Consider the following 13,114-nt stretch of genomic DNA (forward strand, 5'->3'; position numbering starts at 1 on the left):
AACTTTGTTACTATGAATTCAGCTTCTTCAGATTCCAAATATAGGTCGTTTCTTCTAGGTTTTTCAGTTTTTTGGAACACAGATGTTTGTAGTAGTCTCTTATGATAATATGTATTTATTTTTTATCAATTTTAATGTCTCTCATTTCTGAATTTATTTATTTGTGTCTTTTGTTTTTTAAAGCTTTTATTTATTTATTTATTTATTTTAGATTTTATTTTATTTTTTGAGAGAGAGAGAAAACACACAGTGGGGGGAGGGGCAGATGGAGAGGGAGAAGCAGACTCCCCGCTGAGTGAGGAGCTGGACATGGGACTCGATCCCAGTATCCCAAGATCATGACCTGAGCCAAAGGCAGCCACTTAACCAACTGAGCCACCCAGGTGCCCCTATTTGGGTCTTTTCTATTTTCCTTTAGTTACTCCAGATAAGATTTGCCAACTGTTTATCTTAAAAAAAAACAAAAAAAAACAAAAAAACGTAGCTCTTAGTCTTTTGAAATTTTCTATTATTTTTCTAGTTTCTATTCCATTTATTTCCCACTGGACCCACCACACACACACACATGCCCCCCTGGTACCAGAGCTAGGTGATTAAGGGACATCCCTTGGGCAAGAGCAACTAAAACAAGGACACCATACTTCTACACAAGCTCCTCTCCAGGGGGCCAGCACTCTGGAATGAGGCAGCAGAAGAGCACAAAGGTCACACCCTCAGTTAACATTTCAGTAGGCCTCTGGTAGTGTCAAGTTAGAAACTTATCCCTCAGGCTAGCACTTAAACATAAGTAAATAAGCCCTTCTTGCAGGATGGGAGCTTTTAATCAGCTGTCTCAACACTGGGCCCTGGGGTGGATGAGTCCAGGTGCTATCCTATAAGAACTGTTTCTCAGGGCACCTGGGTAGCTCAGCCGTTAAGCGTCTGCCTTCGGCTCAGGTCATGATCCCAGGATCCTGGGATCGAGCCCCGCATCAGGATCCCTGCCTGGCGGGAAACCTGCTTCTCCCTCTCCCAGTCCCCTTACTGTGTTCCCTCTCTAGCTCTGTATGTCAAATAAATAAATAAAATCTCAAAAAAAAGAGCTATTTCTCAGTTTGCTATAACCTTGTGGGTTTTGTGAACACAAGCACAAATATGTCACAGCTAGATATTTTGAGGCCTTGTCTCTTAGGTGAAAGTCTTAAAAGTTGGGATGCCAGATGTGGGGTTCAAGCTTTAACCTCCTTAGGGAGAATCTCAGGGTTGTGAGTTCCCTCTCAATTGTGGGTGTCCTTATCAGAGGAAAGATTTGTGGAGAAGTTGTATCTTTTATTTATTTTTGGGGTGCCTGGGTTTTGGCCCAGATCATGATCTCAGGGTCCTGGGATCAAGCCCCACAGCAGTGAGATTCTCTCACTCTCTCTCTCTCTGCCCCTCCCTCTCGTGCTATCTCTCTCTCTCTCTAAAATAAATAAAGTTTAAGAAAAAGACTATTTATTTTGAAAGAGAAAGAGTGTGCCAGTGGGGGAAAGAGCAGAGGAAGAGGGAGAGAAGCAGTCTTCCTGTGGGGCTCCATCTCACAACCCCGAGATCATGACCAGAGCTGAAACCAATTGAGCCACCTAGGCACTTTAAGAGGTTGTATCTTACCCTCTCACACCCACTTCAATGTTTTCTTTTTTCTTATTTACCTGATATTTATGAGTAATTTAGCTAGCTTTTGTTTTTGTTTGTTAGTTTTTCCAGAGGAAATTTTTCTGTATGTAGCAGGAGATTTTGTGTGTCCATTGGAGGAGGTGAATTCCGGATCCTTCTACATTACCATCATGAACCAGAACTCCCTTTTTTGTTTTGTTTTGTTTTTAATCTGCCTCTTTTCTGATCTCCTCTTTCTCCTCAGTCATAGGACTCTGACTTTAATACTCTGGGAGAGAAATGGGCTTCTTAACATTGTTCTGTATAGCTGGTGAAGCTGAGCACTCACCCCTCTCACTTTTCCTCCATGAGACAGTCCTAGTTTTCTCTTTCTCTAAACTGTGCTGCCTTGGAGGAAGTTGTGATGTTGGCAAAGTTTCCCTTACCCATTCCAATGTGTTCAAACTATTTGCTTCAGTGGAGTTCTGGAATTTCTCCTCTAGAGACCTGGACTTCTACAATGGCCCTTGTGCCCACCAGTATATGCCCAAGTCAGTGTTTTCCAGGTACCACAGCCAAGAGGGTTTGGAGACAGGTCACAAGATCCTGCCAGTTCTACAGCTCTTACAGGGGTTTGCTTATTACTTGGTGTACAGATGGGTGAGACTCCTTTCTGTTTTTTGTCATATGACCTGGATCCCATAGCTCCCACAAGAACACTTTTGTTTGTGAGTAGGTATCAAACTTTAATGTTAAGTGGGAACAAAAATGAAGGACATCTTATGCCACCATGATGCTGATACAACTCTATGACATGATATTTTTATCCCACCACATTCCTACTTGTCTCTTTAAATACATGCTCCCAAATGTTTGTATACATTGTGTGACAAGATATATTGTGTACATATTGGATAGTAATAAACTGGACATGGGTTTTAGCACTTTCCTGGTTTAAATGGACATGGTCATTCTCAAAATGTTTCTGTTTAGTCCTGCCAAATGTCATACTTGAGGCTTTTCAAATATACTTGTGTTTTTTTTTTCTGTCATAATCCAACATTTGCATTTTATGGGCATCTGGAGACCCACTTTCTGTTGGACCAGCAAATATTATTATCAACTTTTGAAACATGATAGTTTAACAGGGGTTGTTTCTTCTGGATGGCTATTGCCTAAGTTATGTTCAGTAAGTTATGTGCAAATATAACAAAGGGATGTTTTCATGAGATAACATAGGGAAAGTCAATTCACAAAATACCCCATGATGGAATTGTGTGGAATTTACTTTACTAGCAAAGGACAAAGAAAGATCTATGAAAGTAGTCTGGATTATTATGTATTTTCTTGGAACAAGCCACAGATATCACTTATGTGGTAAGAGACTAAGCTATTTCTTAATAGATGCCTATTTCTCTGTTTTTTTGATGTGCAGTAGACATTGAGAACAACTAATTATTCCTCAAGGTAGACTTGTTTTAGCAATTAATCTGTTCTCTTTTCAACACATGTTTTAATGTATGAACTTGATGGTGTGCTACCTCAGGAATTTGCCCTTTCTTTTACAAAATTTTCCCCTTCATAAAAAGCCTAGTTACTTCAAATCAAACCTTTGTTTTTCAATTCTTATTTTAATGAAATGGACTCAAGAGGCTATTTTGAAAGTCATAAGTTGATCAATAACTCTTTTTCAGTTTAGTCTCCATTAGCCACAATATTTCATCTGTGCTGCCATAAAGAATCCTGTACTTGAATTGCTGAATTTCATATATATATATATAAAACTCAGAAATAAAATATATAATTTTATTTATGCTTATTATATATTTTTATTTTTTAGTAAGATGAATCCTTCACATTTATCCTTACATTTAGATTATTACATTAGTCCACTGTTTTAAGATGCTGAAATTATTTTGGATCCTGATGCAGGTAATCAGTATATTAGATATTCTTCTCATCAGAGCATCACCTACATATAAATATTCTTAACCATGCCATTGGCACAATATTTAGCAGAGCAAATTTAACACAAAGCTCTACAAACTAAAAACAGAAATTCCTCTTCAACATTCAAACAATTCATCAGTTATACTTTAAGCTTTTTTCTGATAAAAGCAGTTATCTAGATCAGTGATCTTTAAAATATTTGCTTGCACAACGTATCAGAAATCTAAAACCAAGAACAAACTTTAAAAATAGAATAAAAGTTCAATTATTTGTGCTGAACTTTAAATTGCATGCATATATTGAATATATATATATATTATTGTAATGTAATTATAAACACTTGCAAAAACTGAAATTACAAAAGGGCAAGACTTTTTATTTTTTTTATTTTTATTTATTTTTTTTAAGATTTTATTTATTTATTTGAAAGAGAATGAGATAGAGAGAGAGAGCATGAGAGGGGGGAGGGTCAGAGGGAGAAGCAGACTCCCTGCTGAGCAGGGAGCCTGATGCGGGACTCGATCCCGGGACTCCAGGATCATGACCTGGGCCGAAGGCAGTCGCTTAACTAACTGAGCCACCCAGGTGCCCGGGGCAAGACTTTTTAAAAATAATTAAAAAGATGCTTCTCTTACCTCAATTAATTATCTTAAAAACTCCTTAGAATGCATAGTCATTTAAGAGACCACTGAACAACAAAACAACTCTATTTTCTACTAATTTTCAAAAGCAATATAATTATTCTTTCTGTTTACTCTATTAAAAAATAAATCAGTGCAGCATTACTTGTTCTTAATGAATAAATGCTGACTTCTAATAATTCATGCTTTAAACTACTTATAAACCACACTTTCCATGATTTATTTTCCAATCATGTCCAAGTTCTGTAATTTTACTATTTTGGAAAAAAAAAATGGTATCATTCTCTATGACTTCTTCAAGATTATTGATTAAAAGCTAACTATCCTATCAGTAAATTTCTCTGAAATCTAAAATGCAATACTTTCATACCAGGAGACATAACACTAACTCAATATTTGGAGATATAAGAATTATGGAATAAATTATTTTTATAATTACCCAGGTTGTCAGCTATTTGTAAAAATGTGACACATTTCAAAATAAAAGTGAAACTAATAATCCCTAAACCCAGCCCTGGAAAAATAATGTAGAAGGAAGGAGGAGATGGATCATGTGCCCCAATTCTGTATCAGATATATCTCCTGTATTAATCTGCTAGGCCTGCCATAACAAGATATCACAGACTGCATGGCTTAAACAACAGAAATTCATTTCTCACAGTTTTAAAGAGTGTAACTCCAAGATCAAAGTGTTGGCAAGTTTGATTTCTCCCAAGGCCTCTTTCCTTGGCTTAAAAGGACTGCCTTCTTTCTGCGTCCTCACTGGCATTTTCTCTGTGCATGCACATTCCTTCTGTCTCTTCTTCTTTAAGGGAACTAGCCCTATTGGATAAATTTCCATCCTTATGAACTCATTTAGCATTAATTATCTCCTTAAAGGTTATATCTCCAAATACAGTTGCATTGGGAATTAACACAACTCATGAATTTTACCCATAATAACTTGCTTTCTTGCCCCAACCACAAATTCACATCCCTCTTGCATGAAAAATAATTTCACCTGATCCAAATAGCCCCAAAAGTCTTAAACCATTCCATCATCAACTCCAAGTCCTAATTCTTACCTAAATGTCATCTAAATCAAGTATATGTAAGTCTAGAAGTATGACACTACATGAGGCAATATTTCTCTCTGTGAAAATGTGAATTCAAACAAGTTTTTTTCTTTCTAAAATACAGTGGTGAAGAGGCATAAAATAGACATTCACATTCCAAAAGGTAGAAATAAGAAAGAAGAAAGGGATAATGGGTGCCAAACAAGTCCAAAACCTAGTAAGGGAAATTCTGTTAGACCTTAAGATTAATAATCTTCTTTTGCTCAATGTTCTGCCCTCCAGACCCATGAAGGTGACCATATCTCCTCCACAGCCTAGACAGGCATCCTGCCTCCTCAACTCTTGTTGGTAGCCCCACCCTACAGCCCTCCATGACTCTGATTGGTGGCCCTGCACTCAAGGGTCTGGGTGGCAACCTGGCCCACTTAAACTGTGACAACAGTCTCACCCTTTGAAACTGAGGAGGAGAAAGACTTGTCTCTTGTATTTGTAGTGGTAGCGGCAGCCCCACAGATGTCTGAATTGGCCTTGGAGTCATTCTTCCCTTTCCTTGAAGAATGACATATGTTTGAAATCATGTAGCTCTTTTCTCCCACCCTGAAGAATCCTACAAATCTGACAGCCTTTTTTAGTTTCATCACATTTCTGTCCCCTTCAGTCCAAATTGACAGTGTCTCTACTGGTACAACCCTATCTCTAATTATGCCCTCTGCTGAAATGGCTGACTAAATCTATGAGTAACACTACAATCTCTCGCTCTCTCTCCTTTTTTTTTTTTTTTGGTTATTGTTACAAAAATTCTGTTTAATACAGTCTAGGCTATGATAGTCTTGAAATAGTATTTTAATGGTATCCCTAAACAGAAGAACTTTTTAAATATAAAAGCAGCTAATTGTAATCAGAAAAATAAGTTCCATAAAAGAATGTATAAAAAATTAGTTTCACATTTCTGACAAATATGAGGTTATTTTTCAGAAGCAATATTTAAGCAACTTGGCTTAAAAGTGTTGCCTTCTTTCTGCGTCCTCACTGGCATTTTCTTGGTGCATGCAAAAATAACTCAGAAGTTATTTTTTTACCTAAAAAAGGTAAAAGCTAGATGATTGGACAGCTTTATTTTTGTTTCTGTTGGTAACGGTTTTACTGAGATACAGTTTACACATTTAGCATGTACAATCTGATGTTTTGATGTATATTCTCAAAATTGCACAGCCATTGCCATAATCAATTTTAGAATATTATATCACTTAAAAAAGAAAGCACTTATTCTCTAGCCATTACCCTACAAACTCCCTATTCTCTTAATGGGACATTTTATATAAATATAAACATATATTATGCGATACATACATATAAGACATTTTGTGGTCTTTTGTGTCTGGTTTATTTCCCTTAGTATGTTTTCAAAAGACACCCATGGTGTAGCATACATCATACTTCATTCTTTTTTTACGCAGAATAATATCGCATTGTATGTATACAGTACATTTTGTTTAGCTCTTCATCAGTTGATAGAGTTTGGGATATTTTTCACCTTTTGGTTATTATGAATAATATTGCTATGAACACCCATGTATGTGTATTTGCATGGACATGTGTTTTCAATTATCTTGAATGCCTGAGAGCAGAATTTCTGGATCAAATGGTAACACTACATAAAAATTTTCAAAGAAACACCACTGTATTCCAAAATGGCTATATCATTTTAAATTTCCACCAACAGTGTATGAGGCTTTTCAATTTCTCCATATCTTCATCAACACTCGTCCTAGTGTGCATGAAGTGGTGTCTCATTGTGGTTTTGAATCGCACTTAACTGATGACTTTGATGTTGAACATTCTTTCATGTGTTTATTCACTTCTTTACGTCTTCTTTGTAGAAATGTCTACCCAGATCCTTTACCAATTTTTAAGAGTTATTTGTCTTATTATTATGAAATTGTAGGTTTTTGTATGTATTCTAGATACAAGTGCTTTATCAAATATTTACCGTGCAAATACTTTCATTTGTCAATGTCATATTGTCAATTGTCTTTTCATTTTTTTTCAATGGTGTTCTCTGAAGCACAGGTTTAATTTTTTTTTTTAAAGATTTTATTCATTTATTTGACAGAGAGAGAGAGAGAACAAGTAGGCAGAGAGGCAGGCAGAGGGAGAGGGAGAAGCAGGCTTCCTGCTGAGCAGGGAGCCCGATGCGGGGCTCCATCCCAGGACCCCGGGATCATGACCTGAGCCGAAGGCAGCGGCTTAACCGACTGAGCCACCCAGGTGCTCCAGGCACAGGTTTAATTTTGATGATGAAAATAATTTATCTGTTTTTTCCTTTGTTGCATGTGCATTTGGTGTCTAAGAATACCCAAGAATCCTCTACCAAATCCAAGGTGACAAAGATTTAAGCCCATGTTTTCTTCTAATTTTTTTTTTATAGATCTACCTGTTACATTTAAGCTTTTTTACATTTTCTGGTTAATTTTTCTATATGGTATGAAGCAGGGGCGGTCTATCTAAATATTTTGCATGTGGATATTCAGATCTTTTTATCAAATAATTTTTCAACTACAACCTTGGTACTCTGTCCAGAACACATTTTCTTGTAACCTGAGTATGAGGACTCAAGATATCTAGGCTGTTATTTCTGCTATCTTTCTTAAAGACAAATTTCTAGAGGCCCAGTATTACAGAGACAGTTCCTCTTCTTTGACAGTTCAGGATGATCCTAAGGATTCCCTACCTTCATGAGTATAAATGAAGATTAACCTATGATCTCAATAGCTACAGTTTCTTTTACAGGGGCTATAGTGACAGCCTAGGGACATTAAGCAAAGCCTACAATGAAAGCAGTCTTAACTTCTTCCAGAGATACCTCCACAACAACCCTACTGCAGGCAGGTCCTCAGAAACAAAGTTCCCACAGCACATACACAAAAAGTCAGTTGTTTTCTGCATCTTGCCAAAAGCTTTAGACCTCTAGAGGAAGGAGTAACAGCCTTATATGCAAAATAAAAAGGTTTTTATATGATATCCTAAGAAGCTTTACCATATAGAGAGTTACTAAACACTCCTTCAGCAACAATTACACCACCTCCCAAGTACCTTCTCCTGTCAGCTTAATTTCTTCCAAAAAAAAGTGGTGCCTAGTGAAACTATAGATCTCTAAGATCATCTGAAGCTAAGTGAATTACCCTGACTGCTGAATTTGAGGTCAAGATTTGAATGGATCTAGGAAATGTATGACTGTGCAACAGAATGCAGAATGCCCTTGTTTGAGGGCAATATACCATAGTTGCACCATACTAATTAAATGGTGCATTTTTGCCAATCAACTCTGAGACTTTTATTCTGCCATTTTACGCTGTAATGCAAACAATGACTTCTTAATAATCGTAGGATTTTTTGTAGTATGAATATCTCTTCCACACCATTATACCTGATTATTCTATTTGAAAAACAAACCAGAGCTAGAAAAACAGAGCTGCCTCTTTGGTGGGTTATATACATGAGGAAATAAGGAGACAGAAAGATCTTTAAATTATTTTTGTTATTAGAGATAATAAATCTTGTTTAAAATGCCCCTTACAACTTAGACAGTGTGTCTTTTTTTGTAAATTATGATACAATGAATAATCTTTGCAACAAATAAAAAATATGGAGATACTGGTTGCTACAGCTACTGCCGCAAGTGCTAAGAACCTAAATTGGCAAGTCATTAATGGGTGTACAGACTGGTAGGAGAAGGTGCAAATGAGTAACAAGTGGTAGCTATATCTCCTTGAATAAGAAAGCAAAGCTTTCATCATATAGAAAGTCATCAGACTCTAAAAATTATGATCCAGTAATAAATCATTTAAATATAAGCTCTTTCAGAATGTTTGAAGTTTTTCCTGAAATTATTATTATACCAGAAGAAGGCACCAGTGGAGAGACACACATCCCCAATATTAAAGGATTTTGAGTGAAACATAGCTTTTGATATTGGACTATAGAAATAGTAACTAATGTCTGATGCCACTTGATGGCCCATGAGGGTTGGGAGAAATTTTTGTAAAACACATAGCCAGAGAAATGCAGAAAATGAAAACCAAAGATGGTGGCATCACAATTCTGGACTTCAAGCTATATTACAAAGATGTAATCATCAAGACAGTAGGTACTGGCACAAAAACAGACACATAGGTCAATGGAATAGAAGAGAGAACCCAGAAATTGACCCTCCACTCTATAATCAACTAATTTTTGACAAAGCAGAAAAGAATATCCAATAGAAAAAAGACAGTCTCTTCAACAAATGGCGTTGGGAAAATAGGACAGCCACATGCAGAAGAATGAAACTGGACCATTTTCTTACAACATAAACAAAAACAAACTCAAAATGGATGAAAGACCTAAATGTGGGACCAGAATCCATTAAAATCCTGGAGGAGAACACAGGCAGCAACCTCTTCGACCTTGGCCACAGCAACTTCTTGCTAGACATTTCTCAAAAGACAAGGGAAGCAAGGGCAAAAATGAACTATTGGGACTTCAAAAGATAAAAAGCTCTGCACAGCAAAGGAAACAATCACCAAAACCAAAAGACAACCTACGGAATGGGAGAAGATATTTGCAAATGTCTTATCAAATAAATGGCTAGTATCCAAAATCTATAAAGAATTTATCAAACTCAACACCCCCAAAACAATCCAAGAAATGGACAGAAGACATGAACAGATATTTATCCAAAGAAGACATCCAAATGGCCAACAGACACATGAAAAAACGCTCAACATCACTCAGCATCAGGGAAATCCAAATCAAAACCACAATGAGATACCACCTCATGCCAGTCTGAATGGCTAAATTTAACAAATCAGGAAACAACACATTTTGGAGAGGATGTAGAGAAATGGGAACCCTCTTGCACTGTTGGTGGGAATGCAAGTTAGTACAGCCACTCTGGAAAAGAGTATGGAGGTTCCTCAAAAAGTTAAAAATAGAGCTACCCTATGACCCAGCAATTGCTCTACTAGGTTATTTACCCAAAGGATACAAACATAGTGATCCAAAGGGGCACATGCACCTCAATGTTCACAGCAGCAATGTCCACAATAACCAAATTATGGAAAGAGCACAGATGTCCATGGACAGATGAATGGAAAAGGAAGATATAGATAGATAGATAGATAGATAGATAGATAGATAGATAGATAGATATAGATATAGATATAGATCTCACATCTTGGAATGTGGAATATTCACAATGGAATATTACTAAGCCATCAAAAGATGAAATCTTACCATTTGCAAGGATGTGGATGGAACTAGAGGCTACTATGCTAAATAAAATAAGTCAATCAGAGAAAGACAACTATATGATTACACTCATATGTGCAAATTAAGAATCAAAACAGAAGATTGTAGGGGAAGGGAGGGAAAAATAAAATAAAATGGAAACAGATGTGGAATCAAACCATAAGAGACTCTTAACTATAGGAAACAAACTGAGAGTTGCTGGATGGGAGGTGGATAGGGGGATGGTGTAACTGGGTGGTGGGCATTAAGGATGGCACATGATCTAATGAACAGTGGGTGTTATATGCAATGGATGAATAAGTGAATTCTACCTCTGAAACTAGTAATATGCTGCATGTTAATTGCTTGAATTTAAATATAATAAAGTCTAAAAAAGAAAGAAAATATGAATTACACAATTTCACACTTTATTCTTCTTGATGGAATGTAAGGGCAATATACATATTAAATATTAAAAAGTATATATTAATAAATTTATATCTTTCCATTTTAGCAATCCTAATGTAATCAAATTTAATACTTTGTTATACAAAATTTTAAAAGTTTTCCTTTTTAATGTTTTTATTTAAATTCCAGTTAGTTAACAAAGAGTGTAATATATTAGTTTCAGGTATAAAATACAGAGATTCAGTGCTTCCATACAACACATGGTGCTCATCATACCTACACTCCTTAATTCCCATCACCTATTTAACCAATTCCCCCACCCTCCTCCATTCTGGTAAACATCAGATTGTTCTGTATAGTTAAGAGTCTGTTTCTTGGTTTGCCTCTTTCTTTCTTTATTCCCTTTGCACGTTTGTTTTGTTTTTTAAATTCCACATATGAATGAAGTCACATGTTATTTGTCTTTCTCTGAGTTATTTTGCTTAGCATAATACTATCTAGCTCCATCCATGTCATTGCTAATGGCAATATTTCATTCTTTTTTATGGCTGAATAATATTCCATCATATATCTATACCACATCTTCTTTATCCATTCATCAGTCCATGGGCACTTGGACTATTTCCATAATTTGGCTATTGTAGATAATACTGCTATAAACAATAGTGTGCATGAATCCTTTAGAATGAGTACTTTTTTTATTCTTTGGGTAAGCATCTAGTAATGCAATTACTGGATAATAGAGTAGTTCTATTTTTAACTTTTTGAGGAAACTCCAAACATCCAGAGTGGTTGCACATGTTTGCATTCCCACTAATAGTATAAGAGGGCTCCTCTTTCTCTACATCCTTGCTGAAAACTGTTGTTTCCTGTGTTGTTGATTTTAGCCATTCTCATAGGTATGAAGTGATATCTCATAGTTTTGATTCATATTTCCCTCATTATCAGTAATGTTGTGTCTTCTTTGGAGAAATGTCTATTCATGTCTTCTGCCCATTTTTAATTGAATTATTCATATTTTTGTTGTTGAGTCTTATAAATTCTTTATATATTTGAAATACTAATGCTTTATAGTATACATAATGTGCAAATATCTTCTCCCATTCTGAAGTTTGTCTTTTAGTTTTGTTGTTTGTTTACTTCACTGTGCAGAAGATTTTATTTTGATGAAATGCCAATAGTTTATTTTTGTTTTTGTTTCCCTTGCCTTAAAAGGAATATCTAGAAAGAAGTTGCTATGAACAATGTCAAAGAGGATACTGCCTGTGTTTTTTAGTTATTTTTTTATAGTTTCAGGTCTCACATTTAGGTCTTTAACCCATTTTGAATTTATTTTTGTGTCTTCTGTAAGAAAGTGGTCCAATTTCTTTTGCATGTTCTGTCCAGTTTTGCCAGGAGCATTTGTTGAAGAGAATGTCGTTTACCCATTGGGTATTCTTTCCTGCTTTGTCAAAGATTAATTGACTGTATAGATGTAGGTTCATTTCTGGGTTTTCTGTTCTATTGATCTATGTGTCTAGTTTTATGACAGTAACCATGATCTTTTGTCACTACAGCTTTATAAAATAACTTGAAGACTGCAATTGTGATGCCTTCAGCTTTGCTTTCCTTTTTTCAAGGTTGCATTGGCTATTCAGAGTCTTTTGTGTTTCCACAGAAATTTTAGGACTGTACTATCTCTGTGAAAAATGCTGTCAGTATTTTCACAGGGATTGTACTAAATGTGTAGATTGCTTTGAATAGTATAGACATTTTAACAATATTTGTTCTTTAAACCCATGACACGGAATGTCTTTCCATTTCTTTACATCATCTTCAATTTCTTTCATAAGTATTTTATTCTTTTCAGAGTACAGGTCTTTCATCCCTTTGGTTAGTTTTATTCATAGGTATTGTATTGTTTTTGGTGCCATTGTGAATAGGATTGATTCCTTGATTTCTCTTTCTGCTGCTTCATTATTGGTGTATAGAAATGCAACAGATTTCTGTACACTGACTTTGTATTGTGCAACTTTACTAAGTTTGTGTGTCAGCTCTAGCAATTTTTTGGTGGAGTCTTGGATTTTCTATATAGAGTATCATTTCATCTGCAAATAGTGAAAGCTTTATTTCTTCCTTGCCAATTTGGATGCTTTTATATCTTTTTGTTGTATGATTGCTGTGGCTAGGACTTCCAGT

The sequence above is a fragment of the Leptonychotes weddellii genome, chromosome X, assembly GCF_054177405.1.
Source record: "Leptonychotes weddellii isolate Sample4059 chromosome X, ASM5417740v2, whole genome shotgun sequence".
NCBI lineage: Eukaryota > Metazoa > Chordata > Mammalia > Carnivora > Phocidae > Leptonychotes > Leptonychotes weddellii.